At 43.8% G+C, this 19,368-nt stretch overlaps 1 pseudogene; it reads left to right on the top strand.

Moving 5' to 3' along the window:
- Positions 1-17,849: 17,849 nt before the first annotated feature.
- Positions 17,850-18,916, top strand: LOC121442619 (annotated as a pseudogene).
- The last annotated feature ends 452 nt before the right edge of the window (positions 18,917-19,368 follow it).

Below are 19,368 nucleotides of genomic sequence, written 5' to 3' on the forward strand. Positions count from 1 at the left end.
TCTGGATGATGACTAATATTTTAAAATTATGAATTTCTGGTAAGGGGTGGGTATTAATTTCAAAACCCCCAGGAAGAAATCATTACGCTACAAAATCACATTTTAATGGTGAAAATATGGACTTAAATGAAAATGTGGAGAGAAAGAACACCAACTGTAAATATAAAGAAAACCCATAGTAGAAGAATATGCATGGTTTCTCAAGTGCAAACGAGACCACAGATCTAAAACGCAAACATAGGCCTGGAGAAGGCTATATATGGTACAACAACGAACTGGTAACAAGGTCACTAGAATACCTGCCTGGATTACAAGAAAGCAAAAGAGGGATGGGGAGATGATGGCTCCTCAGTAAAGAGTGTGTATGACTCTTGCAGAAAACTTTTGTTCAGTTCCCAACACCCAGGCTTGCTGGCTCACAATGGTCTAATCCAACTCCAGGGGTATACAATGCCTTTTGCCTCCACAGGTTCCTGCACTCATATGTACATACCCGTACACAGGTAGATACATATAAACATAATCAAAAATAATTCTTTTTCCAAAAGAAAGCAAAGGTGACCTCACAGCTATCAAGAATTGCTGAGGTGGCATCTAACACTTGGTCATGGAAGGAAGTAGTATATTAATTAGATAATAGTGCTTTGGAGAGACACTGACCAGGATTCAACTCCTGTGTACCTTCATAATTGTCATGTAATCTTAGTCGAGACACCTGCCTTCTCTGAACCTTAATTGGCACATCCATAATGTGTGTATTAGAGTACTTGCTTTACTAAGCTGTTCATGGAAAGTAAAGGTCATACCATGCATTCAAACATCCGCTGCGGGAGGCATTCAATACAGGACTTATGATAGCACAAGCCAGACAAAACCCCAGCATGGAGAGAGAAGGTGGACACAAAGTCCCACCCCTAGTTAAAGAGCTATTAGTAATCTATCAATGTTGGGAGAGGAAAAGTCAGTTTTCTTTAAAGGTGTGGTCCCTGATAGGCTGACCATACTCCAGTAGAAAACCACACAGCCAAGAGTACTTGGACAGCAAAATCAGACTTGATGGGTTTAGAAACAAAAAGGACCACAAAGTTGGGTAGGGAAGGAAGGGTGAGTGAGTCTTGGAGGAGTGGGGAGGTGAATATAATCAATACACATTGTACAAAACTCTCAAAGATCCAATAAAAAACATAGACACTATCATCATTATCACTACCAATCACAGCATCATCTGTAGTAAAAAAGGTAGTTCTTATGGGATTCACCAAAGCAAAGGTTGGAACCACGTTTGGTTGAGAATGAAAAGCAAAGAGAAAGAAGTACTGTGATTACTGAAGCACATTATGAACATCCTCGAAACAGAAAAAAAGTATAGTATTGAAGTCTGCCCCTCCCCTACTTCTCTTCCTTTCTAAACAGGAACAGGCAACCTCATGTGGCACATGCGTGCACACATCTTCCCACCTGTGCTCTCTGTATCCTGTGACACCTACTCTGAATTTGTGAGCCATGACAACCTGAGAGAGATTAATTCTTAGCAGAGAGACTAATGGAGAACCGTACTGCATAATGGTTCATTGGAGTGAAGTGAAGACGGAGAGGTGAGGAAATACTGATGAGTCTTTGAACGTAGCTTAAGATAAAGCAAAGGGAACAAACAGCCCATCTGTCTCTGACACTGGGAAAACCAAAACGATGTGGAGGGAGTGCAAGAGAGAGTCTTTGATGTTTGCAATCAAAAGATGAGCCATTTTACAAAATACAGCAAATACAAGAAAGAAGGGAGATTATCAGCAGAACAAAATATCTTAGAGGTGTCATCAGAGGGTAGGCCAAATGAAAAGCATTGTCAGTCTTGGGAAAGATAACACAAAAACAAAGCAGCCCTGGATCTCTATGTTTGGAAGAAAAGAGCATCTGTGACCAATAAGGTCTCTCTTCCCAAGGAGGTATGTAACTAGATTATGTGCTGATTGGGGCTGGGGGAAGAGAGAGCTAAATTAAAGGGTGGGAAGGTATGGTAAGAAAATGGAACAGCTGCTGTGGGCAGTTGAAAAAGAACCCAACTAGGAATGTGTAAAAGGATTAGTAAGCGGCTGTTCAGGATCCAGCTGTGGTTAGAAATCATAGTTTGGTCATGGATATAATGAGCATGGTGAGGCAATTTTCCCTAGTATTTACTCAGAAGCCTGGGAACCGGACAGAAGAAAACAGATGCTAAAATCCACTTAGGTTTGGGGATTGGCAGGGCAGGTGCAGTGGAACAAGAGGAACATGAGGGAATTGAGGATACTGTGGGAATTACTACCCAATGGCTGGTGGAGCCAAATGAAAGTAGGAATGCTTGTTGGGTGGGAAAGGGCATGGGATTAGAGGCTGGAAGTCAAGGAAGAAAGGAAAATGGACTAGAAGAGCTAACGTGCTCAGACGGTCTGGGAAAGGGAACAACAGATGGGGAACAGTTCCACATGGTGACATGATTCATCACTGTGACCAAATGAAGAGGTTGCTTGAGCAAAGGAAAAACGAAGGTCACATGACTGGAAGTCAAGAAGAGATATGCGGATGCTCACCTTACTAGACCTGGATGGAGGTGGGAGGTCCTTGGACTTCCCACAGGTCAGGGAACCCTGATTGCTCTTCGAGCTGATGAGGGAGGGGGACTTGATCGGGGGAGGGGGAGGGAAATGGGAAGCGGTGGCGGGGAGGAGGCAGAAATCCTTAATAAATAAATAAATTTTTTTTAAAAAAAAAGAAGAGATATGCAGGGCATCAGTGGAGCCATTGCTGAAGCCTACAGTGACGCCAGGAGTTCGGGGTGCCAGAGAAAACTCGTTTCAGCACCGAGGGCATCAAAGAAAAAATCAAGCAAGTAAGCCAAAACTTGCTGTGCCCGCACAATACCTGGTAACAGGCATGTCAGAGAAAAAAGGGAAAAGTGTTGAACAAGACTCTGGCTCCGGAAGCTTGCTTGAGAATGAGGAATTAGCAGCTTCCATCTGAAAAGGTTGTGAGGCAGGGTGGAGAACAGTAGCAGCCTTCAGGTATATGTAGGAGATGCGGTAAAGGCAGGCATTGGTCCAACAAATGTAGGTCAACAACAGACAGACGGGGCAATCCGATATCATCGGGAAACTCCTTGGGGGGCCTCTCGCAGGCCCCCAAGCCAACAGTGGCCCAGTCATTCCCAGTCACAGTGGAGAACATGCCTCACCAAGAAAATTAAAAGCTCCAATTTCTTCTGTAAAAAGTAATACTGGTCTAAATGATGAATTACGTGTGGAGGATGAGTCAAAAAACCCAGTAGGACAGAGTAAACGTATATTTTGGCACACTTCTATTAATGATCAAAGACCAAAGCTAAGAGTCTGTATAAATGGCACTTTTATTGAAGGGTTATTAGACACAGGTGCGGATGTAAGTATCATTACCCCAGAATCTTTGCATCCGAATTGGCCTCTTCAAGAGGTAGATGTTCAGTTCCTAGGAATTGGAACCCTATCTCGTGTAAAACAAAGCACAAGATGGGTTGAATGCATAGGGCCCGAAGGGCAAATAGGAAGACTAAGGCCATATATAGCCAATATTGCCATAAATTTATGGGGCCGTGACCTGCTACAGCAATGGAATACCCAGATTAACATTCCTGTATTTCCAGGAACTCATAATTCTGGGAAGGATATGATGAGGTATTATGGAAAAAGGTCACCAGCCATTCAGGCTGTACAAGAACATACAGCAAATACCAAACCTTTAGAGGTACCAACAGCCCTACCTTTAAAATGGCTAACTGAGAAGCCAATATGGACCAAACAATGGCCTCCAGCTGAAGATAAACTACAGGCATTGGAACAGCTGGTGCAAGAGCAACTAGATGCTCACCATATTGAAGAATCAACCAGCCCTTGGAATTCTCCTGTATTTGTTGTGAAAAAGAAATCTGGTAAATGGAGAATGGTGACAGATCTAAGAGCTGTCAACAAAGTAATTCAACCTATGGGCCCACTACAATCTGGAATTCCTTTGCCTTCTCTGTTACCAAAAGGATGGCCTCTTATAGTTATTGATTTGAAAGATTGTTTTTTCACTATACCGTTACAAGAAAAGGATAGAGAAAAATTTGCCTTACAGTGCCTACTTATAATAATTCTCAGCCTAATAGGAGATATAAATGGACTGTCCTCCCACAGGGTATGCTCAATAGTCCTACACTGTGCCAATATTTTGTAAGTAAGCCATTGGAAATATTTCGTAAACAATTCCCCAAGTCCATCATTACATGGATGACATCTTGTTATCTGATTCAAATAAAGATACTTTAGAAAGGATGTTTGAAGAAGTAAAAAAAGTCTTGCCTAGGTGGGGATTACAAATTGCCCCTGAAAAGATTCAAAGAGGAAATTCTTTTAATTACCTAGGTTACAGAATAGGGTTAGAGAAAATTAAAACGCAAAAGGCACAAATTAGGAGAGACCGCTTAAAGACTCTTAATGACTTCCAAAGATTGTTAGGAGACATTTCCAGTCTACGACCAGCTGTTGGGATAACACCTGATCTAATAGTTCATTTAAACAAAACCTTAGATGGTGATAAAGATTTGAATAGTCCAAGAGAACTGACAGCTGAAGCAGAAAAAGAACTGACAATGATTGAGGAAAAATTACAGGAGGCACATGTGGATAGGGTGAACCCAAATCTTAGCTGCATCCTAGTCATATTGCCTTCCAGGGATTCTAATGCAGAGGGAAGATATTATTTTAGAGTGGATATTTATACCTAATAAACCAAGTAAAAAATTAAAAACTTATGTGGAAAAAGTCTCTGAATTAATTATAAAAGGTAAGCTGAGACTTCGTTAACTAGCAGGTATAGACCCAGCAGAAATTATAGTGCCTTTTACTACTGAAGAAATAAAAAAGTTATGGGAAGACAATGAACCGTGGCAAAGAGCTTGTGCTAACTTTTTGGGAGAAATTAATAGCAACTATCCCAAAAGTGGTAGACTTAACCTCATAAAAAGAACTTCTTGGATTCTTCCTAGAATTGTACGTGATGCTCCAATAACTGGAGCCCGTACGTTCTATACTGATGCAAATAAATCAGGGAAGGCAGGTTACAAGTCAGATGAATTGAGTAAGGTGGAACAAAGCCCTTATAATTCTGTCCAGAAGGCAGAATTATATGCCATTCTTATGGTGCTAAGGGATTTTAAAGAACCTCTTAATATAGTTACAGATTCACAATATGCAGAAAGAGTTATCTTGCATATTGAAACCGCTGAATTTATACCAGATGACACAGAGTTGACTTCATTGTTTATCCAGGTACAAGACATAATCAGGAACAGGCTTTGTCTGATGTACATAACACACATCTGGTCCCATACAGGTCTGCCTGGTCCTCTAGCCCAAGGCAACGCTGAGATTGATCAATTATTGATTGGAAGTGTGTTGCAGGCCTCGGAATTTCATAAGAAGCATCATGTCAATAGTAAAGGGCTAAAGAAAGAATTTTCCATTACTTGGCAACAAGCTAAGGACATTATAAAGAGATGTCCTACTTGTTCTTTCTATAATCAAACACCGTTGCCTGCAGGGAGTAACCCAAAGGGTACTAAGAGAAATGAAATCTGGCAGATGGATGTGTTCCACTTTATGGAATTTGGTAAATTAAAATATGTACACCACACCATAGACACGTATTCAGGTTTTCAATGGGCTACTGCCCTGAGCTCAGAAAAGGCTGATTCAGTAATCACACATTTATTGGAAGTTATGGCCATCATGGGTATACCTGCGCAAATAAAGACAGATAATGGTCCAGCATATGTATCTAAGAAAATGAAACGCTTTTTTGATTATTATAATATAAAACACATTACAGGTATACCAAATAATCCTACAGGTCAGGCAGTTATAGAAAGATCAAATCGTACTATAAAGGATATGCTGAACAAACAGAAAGGGACCGAAAATACCCCCAGAAATAGATTACATAATGCTTTATTAACCTTGAATTTTCTTAACGCTAATGAGAAAGGAACGACAGCAGCAGAGAGACATTGGATAATGGAAAAGTCTGCTGAACTAAATCAACCGATTTATTTCAAAGATGTGCTGACCTCTCAATGGAAGCCAGGAGATGTGCTACGTTGGGGAAGGGGTTTTGCTCTTGTTTCCACAGGAGAAGAAAAATTGTGGATATCATCAAAATTAATAAAGTTTCGATTTGAAGAGGAGAAACCTCTTGGAAAGGAGAAATGACAACTCATCCACAATGATGATATTCATACAGGTGGTAAGAAAAACATATAGAATGGGGGCAGGGTTCTGTTCTTATCTCCACAGGAAAACACTCATCTTTGAGAAATTCAAGGGACCCTGGATGTTTGGATACTGACAGATGGAAAAATACCTGCCCAATAGGAAATATCAAGAAAACTGGATGGGTTTTGTAAGTAATATTAAACCATATTTCTAAATTTATAAAGCTGGTTTTGAAGTTGGACTCTGGCTCTGTCCCTCTCCAATTCCAAGCCTGTTAGTAAGAGAAAAACCCAGAGTTTCTGGAGTTTCTGTCTCATGTCAAGAGCCATGATATGGGACAGAAAGAAATATGAGTTTAGAAAACATCTTTGCTTTTCTTCATATCTATCATACTTTTCATTGAACATATCTATCATGCCTTTCAGTGAATATGTATATATATGTCTATATATGTCTATATGATTAATGTTTAAGTTTTTCACAATGAACAATGAGTTTTTGCTGAAGTGACATTTGAAGTTTCCAGGAAGAAGATGGGGCCCCATAACAACAACTCCACCTGGATGATATGACGTCATGATACTGATAGCACTACTACAAGACCTGCTTTGGGTACCAGCTGCACAAGACAGTTCCAACTTGGTTAGCTGAAATGGTGCACATCTTATACAACATTTTGGCCAGACCTGCACAAAATACTCAGAGACTATTGGCAATTTTAAAAGACATTGATCTTGAAATTTAACCATCATTTCACTTTCACAGGATCCCCCAGAAAGAACGTCGTCCCTATGACAGCTGGAAGTAATTCTAGAGGACGACGTCCCCTCTCCCAGTAAAGTTTGCCCTTGGGTTTAGGGACATCATTTAGGGGTTGATTATAATTAGTATGTGATTGAGGGTTGGGGGAGGAATTTTATATGCTCAGGGATCATTTTGAAAAAAAAAAGAGGGATGATGGGATAATAGATTTGTAATTGTGAGTTACTGTCTTTAGACAAATACGTTGGTATAGATTCTTGTATATTGATACAAAGTTAAATTATATTGACTATTGTACGCATGCATGTTTCTACCTCTGTTTAAAACATTTTTTATGTATTGACATATATTGTATTGATATATATATAGTATATATTTATCATATTGCAGTGTACATTTCTACCTCTGATTAAGATACTTATATAATGATTGTGTATTGATATATATTTACCTACTGCAATGTATATTTGTACATTGTTTATTTTTGGAGGTCATTGTCCTCATTTGTTTCACAGTAGTTTATTTTCTTAGTCTTTAAGTTAGATAGATATTGAGAATTATATAGATTAATAGTCATCTAAGTTTGTTATTTATAATTAGACTAATCAGGTTCTTTAGATATATAGAGATTATACTCAGTATAGATAGATAATCTTCAACTTCTTCAAGGAGCTGTAGAAAATGGCCTTTAATCTAACTCAGAGTTTTGTGGTAGTGAGACACAATTGTTCCTGGCAACACCGCTCTATTCCCGAGAGAATGTTGAGCACCAAAGACACTCCACCTGGAGCTTTTATTTTTGGCAGAACTGGCCTTTGGGCAAAGAAATGCCCATACCTCAACCACTGACAGAGATACAGAGCATGCATCAATGGATAAAACAGGGCTGTCATATCCTGCCAAGACAGGGTAAGATAGTTTTGAAAAGTTGCTTGCCTTTGAATATGGTATGTCAGTTATGTTAGGCCTTAGCCAAAGTTGGTTGCTTCAACGCTGCTAACGTGATTTTGGGTGATTGCCCAGGTAGCCAGTTGTCTCTGTGATTTGTTGCATGTTTTGGAAGTTGCTTTACTGAACTTCCTAATTACCCAGGTAACATTATTTCCCTTCTCAGATCTTTGATGGGGTTGAAGACTATATAAATGTAGTTACTTTCTCTCATGACTTGGCCAAGTTATTTATTATACAAGACCTAAGCTAGTTAGAATAGGATATTTGTACTTATTGTATATATTTTCATAGTAGGTTTAGAACTCTCTTACTTAAACAAAAGGGGGAGGTGTTGCGGGAGGTCCTCCCACTCCTCCAGCCTATCACCGCTGAGATACCAGCCCATGGGGCGTGGTCTCTCTCCCTTTAAAACAGCAGCCACTTCCCTCTCCTCTCTCTCTTCACTTCCTGCTCCACCGGTGACTAGACTCCTTTCCTGGTTGCGTAGAGGGCTGTTGCCTGGGACAGTGATCTGTAAGTTTTTTCCCCTTTAAATAAATACCACCCTATTAATCATAATCCCAAATTGGTGTGGCATTGTTTGTGACTTACGCCTTCAGTGGGCTGAGGCTGGAAGATTGTCCACGCCTTCAGTGGGCTGAGGCTGGAAGATTGTCCAGGGCCAGGATGGTCTGCCAATAATTTCCAGGTTAGTCTCAAAAAAGAGAAGCCGGAGAGATGGTTCCTTGGTTAAGAGCACTGGCTGTTCTTGCAGAAGACCCAGGTTTAATTCCTAGAATCCATATGTTGGCTCTGTCTGAGTCTGTTAACTCCTGTTCCAGTGGATCTGTCTGGAAATGGAGTAACAGAAGACACTGTCTTCTGACTTGTATTGGTACTGCACGTATGTGGCGTATAGACATACATGTCGGCAAAACACCTATACACATAAAATAAATAAATCTAAGATAAAAGAAAAAACTGGGAAGGGAGTGCTGGTGACGTGGTTCAGGTTTTTGCCGCCTGGACTGACAACCTGATTCAATTGATTCAATCCCCAGGACCCACATGGTAGAGGGAGAGAACCATCAAGTTGCCCTACAGAGAGAGAGAGAGAGAGAGAGAGAGAGAGAGAGAGAGAGAGAGAGAGAAAGAGAGAGAGAAAATAAGTAAATAAATGTAATAAAAAGTAAAAGAAGAGGACATCTAGGGGTAAAGACCCCTAAATAAATATCTTAAAATTTTTCATATCCAGGGACAAAGACCCACCAATAATATATCAGAGATTTAAGTTTAAAAAGAAGTTAATCAGTCTTGCAAAAATTCACTTGAAAGTGTTGAGTATTTAGCTTGCTTGTATGCCTGTGTATCGTGTATATGCATGGGGACCAGAAGAGGATGCTGAATCCCCTAGAGCCGGAGTTACGGAGGGTTGTGAGGCTCCATATGGGTGCTGGGAAATGAACCTGGGTCCTCTGCTAGAGCAAGTTGAGCTACTGCTCCAGCCCCAAAGACCTAAAGTTTGAAGACACTTAACAAACTTCATAACCCAAACTGACTTTTCACATTGAGGCCATATAGGGTGCAGGGATGGGCTTTGTTTTCTCTGCCAATTACAGAATTGAAAGGAAGGAAAAAAGTGTTCCTGGAAATCTTGGAGAGTCCCTGCAGAGCCATCTTATGATGCCATCATACGCTATCAGGGAAATGGACTTCTCAGTTTCACTAATAAAATAATTAAGAAAGGACTCGGGGTTGGAAAGATGGCTTAGCACTTAAGAGCACTGACTGCTCTTCCAGAGGACTCGGGCTCGATTCCCAGCACCCATGTGTTGGCTCTGACAACCATAACTCCAGTTCAAGGATCTGACATCCTCTTGAGGCCTCTTTGAGCACAGTCTGCACGTATGTGGTGCACTTACACATACACGCAAGGCTAGAAGAAGAGCTTCAGAAAAAGAGCAAGGAAGCCCAAAGCATAAGTTAAGGGAGTTTAAAAACAGATTTGGACTTCTAAAAGAAAAAGAAATAGTTAATGCCAAAGGCAGGCAGACCCAGCTGAATGTCACGGTGTGGTATAGGGACTGAACTAATGGGCGGGGGTGATTCCAGGAAGGAAAAGTAGAGAATCCTAAAGTGAACCTTCCTTCCTAGGGGTGCTACCTTAGCCAGGTCCCTGACCTGTTCCACTCGATTGAGTCGCCCTTGAGAGGAGTCAAGGGTCCATCCCCACTTGAGGTAGACTCTATACAACACCCTGAACACAGTCCTGAGTTAGTGTACTAATTACATTATGAGTTGGTTTGACAACTACTTTCCTTTTAGCCAAACACCCTACGCTCAAACTTTGGTTATTAACTACTGCAATCGTGGGCTGGAGAGAGGGCTCTGTGCTTAAGAGGACTGGCTGCTCTCCCATAGGACTCCGGTTCAATTCCCAGCACCCACATGGTGGCTCATAGCCACTGGTACCTCCAGTCCCAAGGGATTCAGTGCCTTCTTGTGGCACCAGTTACATGAAATGAGTAAGCAATTCTAAAAGTGTAGTCTTGGGCAAGTGAGGTGGGCCAGGGAAAACTGCTTGTCCTGCAAGCTGGACCTGAGTTTGATCTCAGTGAAAGGAGAAAAGCTGCTTTGAAAAGTTGTTCTCTGTTGGGCAGTGATGGCACACACCTTTAATCCCAGCACTCAGGAGGCAGCCTGAGACAAGGCCAGCCTGGTCTACAAAGGTAGTTCCAGGACAGTCAGAACTACACAAAGAAATTCTGTCTTGAACCTCCCCCACCCCAGAAAAATGAGCTAGTCTGAGGGTTTTCTTAATATTGAGAATTGTGTGTCTTTAATACAATACACCTTATTTAAAATGAAAGGGCACAGATATAAGAGAATGAAAAAGATTACTGGATGCACTGCATAGCAAGCCTTGACTACAAGCCAGTAATGCCAGTTTCTTTAACAGGGCTGCAAATTGGGTTTGCTAGATGGGATTCGAACCTACTTTCACCAACAGCAATGACAGCACTGACTGTCAACCGTAGGGCCTCTGCATGGGCGCAGAACCAGCAGTCAATAGGAGCACTAGCTGGAGGTCTTAGCCATTTAGAGTACCACCTAGGAAGAGTTTGCGGTAGGTAATCTCAGGGTGGCGAATGAGAACTCACCCTGTTTGTTTCCACCCTGCCAAAACACTGCCAATTAAAGTCCAAGCCAGGGGCTGGAGAGATGGCTCAGAGGTTAAGAGCATTGCCTGCTCTTCCAAAGGTCCTGAGTTCAATTCCCAGCAACCTCATGGTGGCTCACAACCATCTGTAATGAGGTCTGGTGCCCTCTTCTGGCCTGCTGGCATACACACAGACAGAACATTGTATACATAATAAATAAATAAATAAATAAATAAATATTTTAAAAAAAAATAAAATAAAATAAAGTCCAAGCCAAGGTCCCCTGGCAAGCGTCTATGAAGTCATGGTGACAGCGGCTTCCAGGCAGCTTGAGGTTCCAGGCAGATGGATGGTGGGGTCAGCCCTGGTCCCAGGAGTCCATGCAATGCCATCTCATCTGTGGCTCTCCGTGCCACGTTGACATCTTCCACCACATATGACCTCTCGCCAGTGGAAGCTTCCGCATCCACATTATACAGTCATTTCCACTCACGTGCTTTCTCGGTGCCTGTTAGCTAGAAATGACTGGACATTGAGAGGAGGGGAGGGAGTGGGAACTTGGATTGGTATATATATGAAAAAAGATAGTTTGTTTTCTTTTTTTTCACTTTAAAAGGTTTGATTTAATTTATGAGTGTAGTATGTCCAGGATGGCCAGATGGAGGCATCAGATCCCTTGGAGCTGGAGTGCCAGGAGTCAGAGACAGACACAGCATGGGTACTTTTATCTATAGAGCCATCTCACTATGTAGCTCAGGCTGACCTTAAATGCAAGGAAATCCCCTGCTTCAGTTGTGATTATTGGGTTTTTTTCATGATATATACTGAGGTCTACATTTTTCTCTGCTCCCCTCCCGGCCTCTCCTCTCCCCCCTTCAGCCCCCCCCAGGTCCCCATGCTCCCAGTTTAAGTTTGTTTTCTTTTTTAAAAATAAAAAAAGAAATTATTGGGCAGTATCATGTGATTAATTCTGTTTATGGTTCAAACACAAACTTTTATGTAATCTTCACGCTCGCCCCACCCCCTGCCTTCCCTACCAGCTTGAGATGATCTTTGGGGGGGGGGTATTTTTTGGTTTTATTATTTATTTATTTATTTATTTTGGTTTTTTCGAGACAGGGTTTCTCTGTGGTTTTGGAGCCTGTCCTGGAACTAGCTCTGTAGATCAGGCAGGTCTCGAACTCACAGAGATCCACCTGCCTCTGCCTCCCGAGTGCTGGGATTAAAGGCGTGCACCACCATCACCCGGCAAATGTGTAGTCCAGCTGGCCTCGAACTCCAGATCCACCTGCCTCTGCCTCCTTCAGCAAATCCTACCGGCCTGCACCACCAGAACTGGCTTATTATTTTTATTTTTTTTGAGATGGTTCTCAGTAGCTATGGAGTCAGTCCTGGAACTCTCTCTGTAGACCTGGCTGGCCTTGAACCCACAGAGATCCACTTGCCTCTGCCTCCCGAGTTCTGGAATTAAAGGTGTGTGCCACCACTACCCAGCCCAGCGGTGGAGGGTATTTTTTTAGAAGGCCCTGTGGTATTGTCCAGACTGGCCTCGAACTCTTGATCCTCCATCCTCCGCTTCCTGATTACTAGGATTACAAGGCATGCACCACCACACCTGTCCACCAGGGGGCTCTTGAGAGCATCCAACACATTGAGACTGATTCTTTCCTGAGGCTACTGATGAAAGTGTGCATTTTAAAATAATAATCTGATTATTGTTTTACCCATCTAGTATTACGTGCAGTTTCTCCTTTGTAATGTGGCTCCTCTTTTCCTTGATGAGGACTCAAGGTGAAGATCTCTCACCTGTTTACTGGAGATAGATGCTCTTCTATGCTGTGCTCTCTTGTCTACTGGCTGCAAAAAAAGTTTTCCAAGGCATTTAATTAGCAGCCTGGGATCTGTAACCACAGCACTCAGGAGGCTGAGGCAGGAGCAGGAGGACCAAGGCCGGCCTTAAAACAAGACCTGGGGGAGGCTGGAGAGATGGCTCAGCAGTTAAGAGCCTTGCCTGCTCTTCCAAAGGTCCTAAGTTCAATTCCCACATGGTGGCTCACAACCATCTGTAATGGGGTTTGGTGTTCTCTTCTGGCCGGCAGGCATACACACAGACACAACATTGTATACATAATAAATAAATATAAAAAAAAAACAAGACCTGGGATGCAGCTCAGTTGGCAGAATGCTTGCCTAGTGTGTAGGAAGCCCTGAGTTTGATACCCAGCACCTCCTAAAATTGGGTATGGGGGTAGAGTGAGTTCCAGGACTGCCAGGGCCGCACAGAGAAACTCTGTCTCAAAATAAATAAATAAATAAATAAATACCGAAGAGAAAATGTTTTCTCCACTTACTAGCATGTTTGAGGCCCTAGGTTCAGTCTCTAGTGCCTTAAGAAAAATAGTAAAAGAGTCTTAGATTTCAGTGGCTTCTGCTTTGCTCCTACATCTCTGCATCTGGACAATGGCACTGGTCAGCATGTAGCATGGCTGTCCCTCTGAATAGGTCATGGGCTCTCCTACAATGCCCGAGTCCACTGCACGGGACTCTGCAGGCACCCCGAGGGTCCCTGGCTCTTCATCTTCTATCAGCTGATCTCTCTGCAAGGATGGGAAGCTCAAAGGAGTGTGGGTCCATGTCTAATTCCACCCAGAGGCTCAAAAGTCACACCCCTCGTCTTCAATGCTGGCTATGGCCTAGTGGCTCTTTGGCAAGTGTCTCCCCCACCCACAAGCCCCCAGCGACTTCGTACTGCCTTGACACCCAGAGCCCTAGCTGCCACCTGACCTTCCCTAACTGTACAGCCTGCATATGACTGGTGACTATTTCCTCACCTTAGCACTCTGAACGGTAAGGCAGAGGTCCAAACTCCTGCTATGAAAGCCTCAGAACCTGACTTCTATTTCCAGAACCCACGTAAATGTGGAAGGGGAGAAGAACCCACTCCACAGAGTTGCCCTCTGACTGTCACATATGTGTCATGGCACATGTGCCCATACCCACATATGGACATAATAATAATTTTTTCTGCTTTTTCGAGACAGGGTTTCTCTGTAGCTTTGGAGCCTGTCCTGGAACTTGCTCCAGGACCAAGCTGGACTCGAACTCACAGAGATCTGCCTGCCTCTGCCTCCCGAGTGCTGGGATTAAAGGTGTGCACCACCACCACCCAGCATAATAATAAATTTAAGTAAATGGAGAGATGACTCAGAGGTTAAGAGCACTGACTGCTCTTCCAGAGGACCTGAGTTCAATTCCTAGCAACCACATGGTGGCTCACAGCCATCTGTACTGAGATCTGGCACCCTCCTCTGGCGTGCGGGCATACATTGAGGCAGAATGTTGTATACATAATAAATACATTTTTTTAAAAAAGAATTTTCAAATAAAGCATGCATTAGCTCCAGTTTTCTCATATGAGAAAGAGCATGTAGCACTTACCTTTCTTTCCCTGGCATAATGACCTCCAGGTCCATCCATTTTGCTGCAAGGGACATAGGTTCACTCTTTTTATAGTTGATTAGTATTCCATTTCATTCTTCTTCATAGCTGAATAGCACATCAATAGTATCCTAATAAACACATGCAAGTCATATGTTAATGACAAATGAATTTTGGGCAGTGCAAGGAATTGAACGGATGCTAGGCATGCTCCCTACCCTCCCCCACAATCACTGTCTAGAGTATCACACTATACATACTGCATGGTGTAGCTAAAGTTCACAATGTACCCTATAAGAGATATTTTGTTTTGTTCTCAAGACAGATTCTCTATGATTCAGGCTATCTAATTTAGAGCTCTCTCTTGCTATCACAGGCTGTCCTTCAATGCATGACCCTCCTACTTAGCCACTTTCTGGCCTCTACAGGTATCAGACATGCATGTGGTGTACAGGCACACATGTAGGCAAAACACTCATACATATTCATTTTTTGGAAATTCAGTATCTGGAACTATCATCTGGATGGGTCCTAAATGGAATCATAATTATTCTTTTGTTTTATTCTGCATGTGTCTGGGGCAGGGGCGACACCCAGGGCCTTCAGTATGCTATGCATGCACTCTAGCACTGAGCTTCAGAACCAGCCCCTACAGTGTTTTCTTTTTTAATTTTAAAATTTATTTTATGTGAAGCGGTATGGTGGTGGCACACACCTTTAATCCCAGCACTCGGGAGGCAGAGGCAGGCGTATTTCTGTGAATTCGAGGCCAGCCTGGTCTACAAGAGGTAGTTCCAGGACAGGCTCCAAAGCCACAAAGAAACCCTGTCTCGAAAAAAAAAATATATTTTATGTGTATAAGCGTTTGCCTGCATGGATGTGTTACACCACATGTTATGCTACATACATGCCTACAGAAGTCAGAAGAGGGCACTGGCTCCCCTGGAACTGGAGTTATAGACAGTTGAGAGCAGCCACGTAGGTGCTGACCCCAGGTCCTCTGTAGGAGCAGCAAATTCTCTTAACCATTGAGCCACCTGTCCAGTCTCCCCACCACAGTGTTCTTACAAGAGGAAGGTAGGCCAGGTGGTGGTGGTGGCGCACGCCTTTAATCCCAGCACTCGGGAGGCAGAGACCAGTAGATCTCTGTGAGTTCGAGGCCAGCCTGGTCTACAGAGTAAGTTCCAGGACAGCCAAGACTGTTTCACAGAGAAACCCTGACTCAAAAACACAACAAACAACAAAACAAAACAAGAAACAAACCAAAAGATGAAGGTACAGTGACAGAACACTAGACGACACACCCAGAGCATCACCCAGAGATCTCGGCAGCAGGATCATGGAGGCAGAGGTGGCAATAGCGAGGCCACATATCAAGAAAGGTTGGCAACCATCAGAAGCTGGAAGAAGCAGGGAATGAAGTCTCCCGTAAAGCTGGGGAACAGCAGTCCCGCTATCTGCCTTTTGCATCTGTGTCTCCCACCCTCCCCCAACCACTAACTGGGAGAGAACAGCTTTCTGATGTTTTCCCAGTACCATCTGGCCCCAATCTGTGCACACAAAAGATTGTCAATAAATAATGTTTAAACAGGAAGAAGCCAGGCAGGGTGGTGCACACCTGAAGCCCCAGCTATCTGGGAGGCTGAGTCGGAAGCATCACTTGTGTCCACAAGTCCAGATCCTCTTGAGCAGCTGAATGGGAGTTCTGTCTGTACAGTGGGTTGGCTTGCTGAAGGGACTCAAGACGGTGGTTGCTACAGGGCTCGGCCTGCAGGTGGCAGCAAAAGCATAGACAGAGAGACAGAAAGGCTACTTTATCCTCCAGGGCAGGAGGGGTGGGATTTCTAAACAGCCGAACTTAAAACATCAGCCTGGAAGGCAGCCCTTGCTCCCTGGACAAGAAAGGTTCTGCTTCCTTTCTCTGCCTGCTCCTCTCATCCCTCACAGCGGGCCCCTCACGACCCCAAGAGCACAGACCTTACTTTTCTCTTCTGTCCTTGAGCCACTTGGCCCCCAGCATCTAGGAGCTAAATTCAAGACCCTGCCTGATTCCTTCATTAATCAACTGGAGAAACAGGGACACCAAGAGGCCCAGGAACCTGTTCAAGATCATCCATCATGACAACAGCAATGAAGCTAAGGCATGGGTTTCCAGAAATGGACCTGTCTCCCTTGTACATAGTCACAGTGACCTTTTCTTTCTTTTTCTTTCATTTTCCTTCCTTCCTTCCTTCCTTCCTTTCTTCTTTCCTTCTTCCTTCCCTCCCTCCCTCCCTCTTTCCTTCCCTCCCTCTTTCCTTCCTTCTTTTATTTTGAAACAGGGTTTCTCTGTGTAGCCTTGGTTGTCCTGGAACACACTCTGTAGACCAGGCTGGCCTCGAACTCAGAGATTCACCTGCCTCTACCTCCCGAGTGCTGGAACTAAAGGTGTGCGTCACTACCAGCTAGCAATAAAAAAAAAATTAAAAAGGAAATGGTGCCAGGCATGGTGTCACATGCCTTTAATCCTAGCACTCATGAGTTCCAGGACAGCCAGGCCTGTTATACAGAGAAACCCTGTCTTGAAAAAAAGGAAGATAAGAAAAACAAGCACTTTTTTTGTAGGGTAGAAAAACACTCTTTAATAGAAAGGCAACCCATAGAATGGAAGAAACTATCTATCTGCAAATCATACCTGGTGAGGGATATAAATCCAGAGTAGATAGAGAATCCCAGAAACTCAATACCCCCCCCACAAAAAAACCAACCAATGCAGAACTGGGCAAATGGGACTGGGGAGGTGCTCAGGCAGTGGAGTACTTTCTCACAAGCCTGAGGACCTGAGTTCTAGGGCCAGCAACTGTCGTTAGAATGCTGGCTGGTATTGCAGCTCAAAACATGCTGTGCTCCCAGTGGCAGGGAAGAGTAACTGGTGAGCTCCAGGCATGAGAAGCATTGCTGGAGGGAACAACTGAGCTTGTCCTCTGGCCTCTACATGTGTGTGCACACATGAGCACACCTACATATACACACACATTAAAATAAAATTTGAAAACTTTTTAAAAAGAAACGGACAAGGAGGAGCTGGAGAGATGGCTCAGAGCACAAATGTAGACATTTTTCTTTTTTTCCCCCACCTTTCCTACATTGCCCAGGGACAGGTCCCTATGCACTGTTCTTTTTTTTTTTCTAGAAATAGACAAGGAATACACATACATACATTTGCTTATTTTTTTCCCGCCTTTTCCACACTACGAAAGCACAGGTCCCTATGGCGTTGTTCTTGATTCCCACTGTAACTTAAAGGGACACTTACACAATGTTCAGAGCTCTTGATGTCCTAAAGATGAAGAAGGATGCCCTCAAATTCCTTGTCATAGGAACCCACTTAGGTGGCACCAACCTCGACCCTCGACTTTCTTTTTTTTTTTTTTTTTTGGTTTTGAGACAGGGTTTCTCTGTAGCTTTGAAGCCTGTCCTGGGACTAGCTCTTGTAGACCAGGCTGGCTTCCAACTCACTGAGATCCACCTGCCTCTGTCTCCCTAGTGCTGGGATTAAAGGCATACGCCACCACCACCAGGCTAACCTTGACCTTCAGATGGAGCAGTTCATCTACAAAAGGAAAACTGATGGTATCTACACCATAAATCTGGAGAGGACCTGGGAGAAGCTGTTGCTGGCAGCTTGGGCTCTTGTTGCCATTGAGATCCCTGCTGATGTCAGCATTATCTCCTCCAGGGACATTGGCCAGCGAGCCATGCTGAAGTTTGCTGCCACTGCTGGAGCTACTCAAATTGCTGACCACTTTACATCATGGGTCTTGAGTAACCAAATCCAAGCAGCCTCCAGGAAATCACTAGAAGTCACTACATCTAGTGGTGACTGATTCCAGGACTGACCTCCCGGCCAGCCCCTCACAGAGGCATCTTACACCCACCTGCCTACCACTGACTCTGGAGTGCAGACTCGCCTCTGTAGTATGTGGACATTGCCAGCCCATGCAACAACGAGGGTACTCACTCGGTGGGTCTGAAGCGGATGCTGGCCCCGGAAGTACTTGGCATGAGTGAGCACCCATGGGATGTTATGACTGACCCAGAGGAGACTGAGGAGGAGGATCAGGCTGCTGCTGAGAAGACTGGGACAAAGGAGGAATTTTAGGGCTCCTGAGGTCACTGTTGCTCAACCAGAGGTGACAGCCTGTTCTGAGGGTATGCAGGTGCCCTCTGTACCCAGCCAACAGTTTCCCACTGAAGACTTGAGTGCCCAGCCAGCCTGAGGATTGGTCAGCAGCTCCCACAGTGCAGGCCACCGATGGATTGGAGTCACCAATGAGTGATCCCGAGCTGCTCTGCAGACACCTGCGCAAAGAAAGGAAAAGGTGAAAGGAAAATAAAGTTCCTAAAGCTGAAAATATTTTTTTTGCAGGGGCTGGAGAGATAGATGAGCGATTAAGAGGACCCGGGTTCAGTTCCCAGCACCCACATGGTGGCTCACGGCCAGTTACAACTACAGTTCCGTGGGATTTGTCCCCTTCTTCTGACTTGCGTGGATACCAGGCATGCATGTGGTGTACACAGAGACACGTAACATACACGTAAAATAAACAAACCTAAAAATATATTTTCAGCACTCAAAAGGCAGAGCCAGGTGGATCTCTGTGAATTTGAGACCAACATAGTTGACTTAGCAAGCTCCAACCAAGTCAGCAAGACTTGAGCTTCCGGCCCTCTATCAGTATTTAAATATTGCTGAGGGCTGGAGAGATGGCTCAGAGGTTAGGAGCACTGGCTGCTCTTCCAGAGGTCCTGAGTTCAATTCCCAGCAACCACATGGT

Source organism: Microtus oregoni, unplaced genomic scaffold (assembly GCF_018167655.1).
Source record: "Microtus oregoni isolate MIOR12 unplaced genomic scaffold, Mior012 000092F_ref0000046, whole genome shotgun sequence".
In the NCBI taxonomy this organism is placed as follows: Eukaryota; Metazoa; Chordata; class Mammalia; order Rodentia; family Cricetidae; genus Microtus; species Microtus oregoni.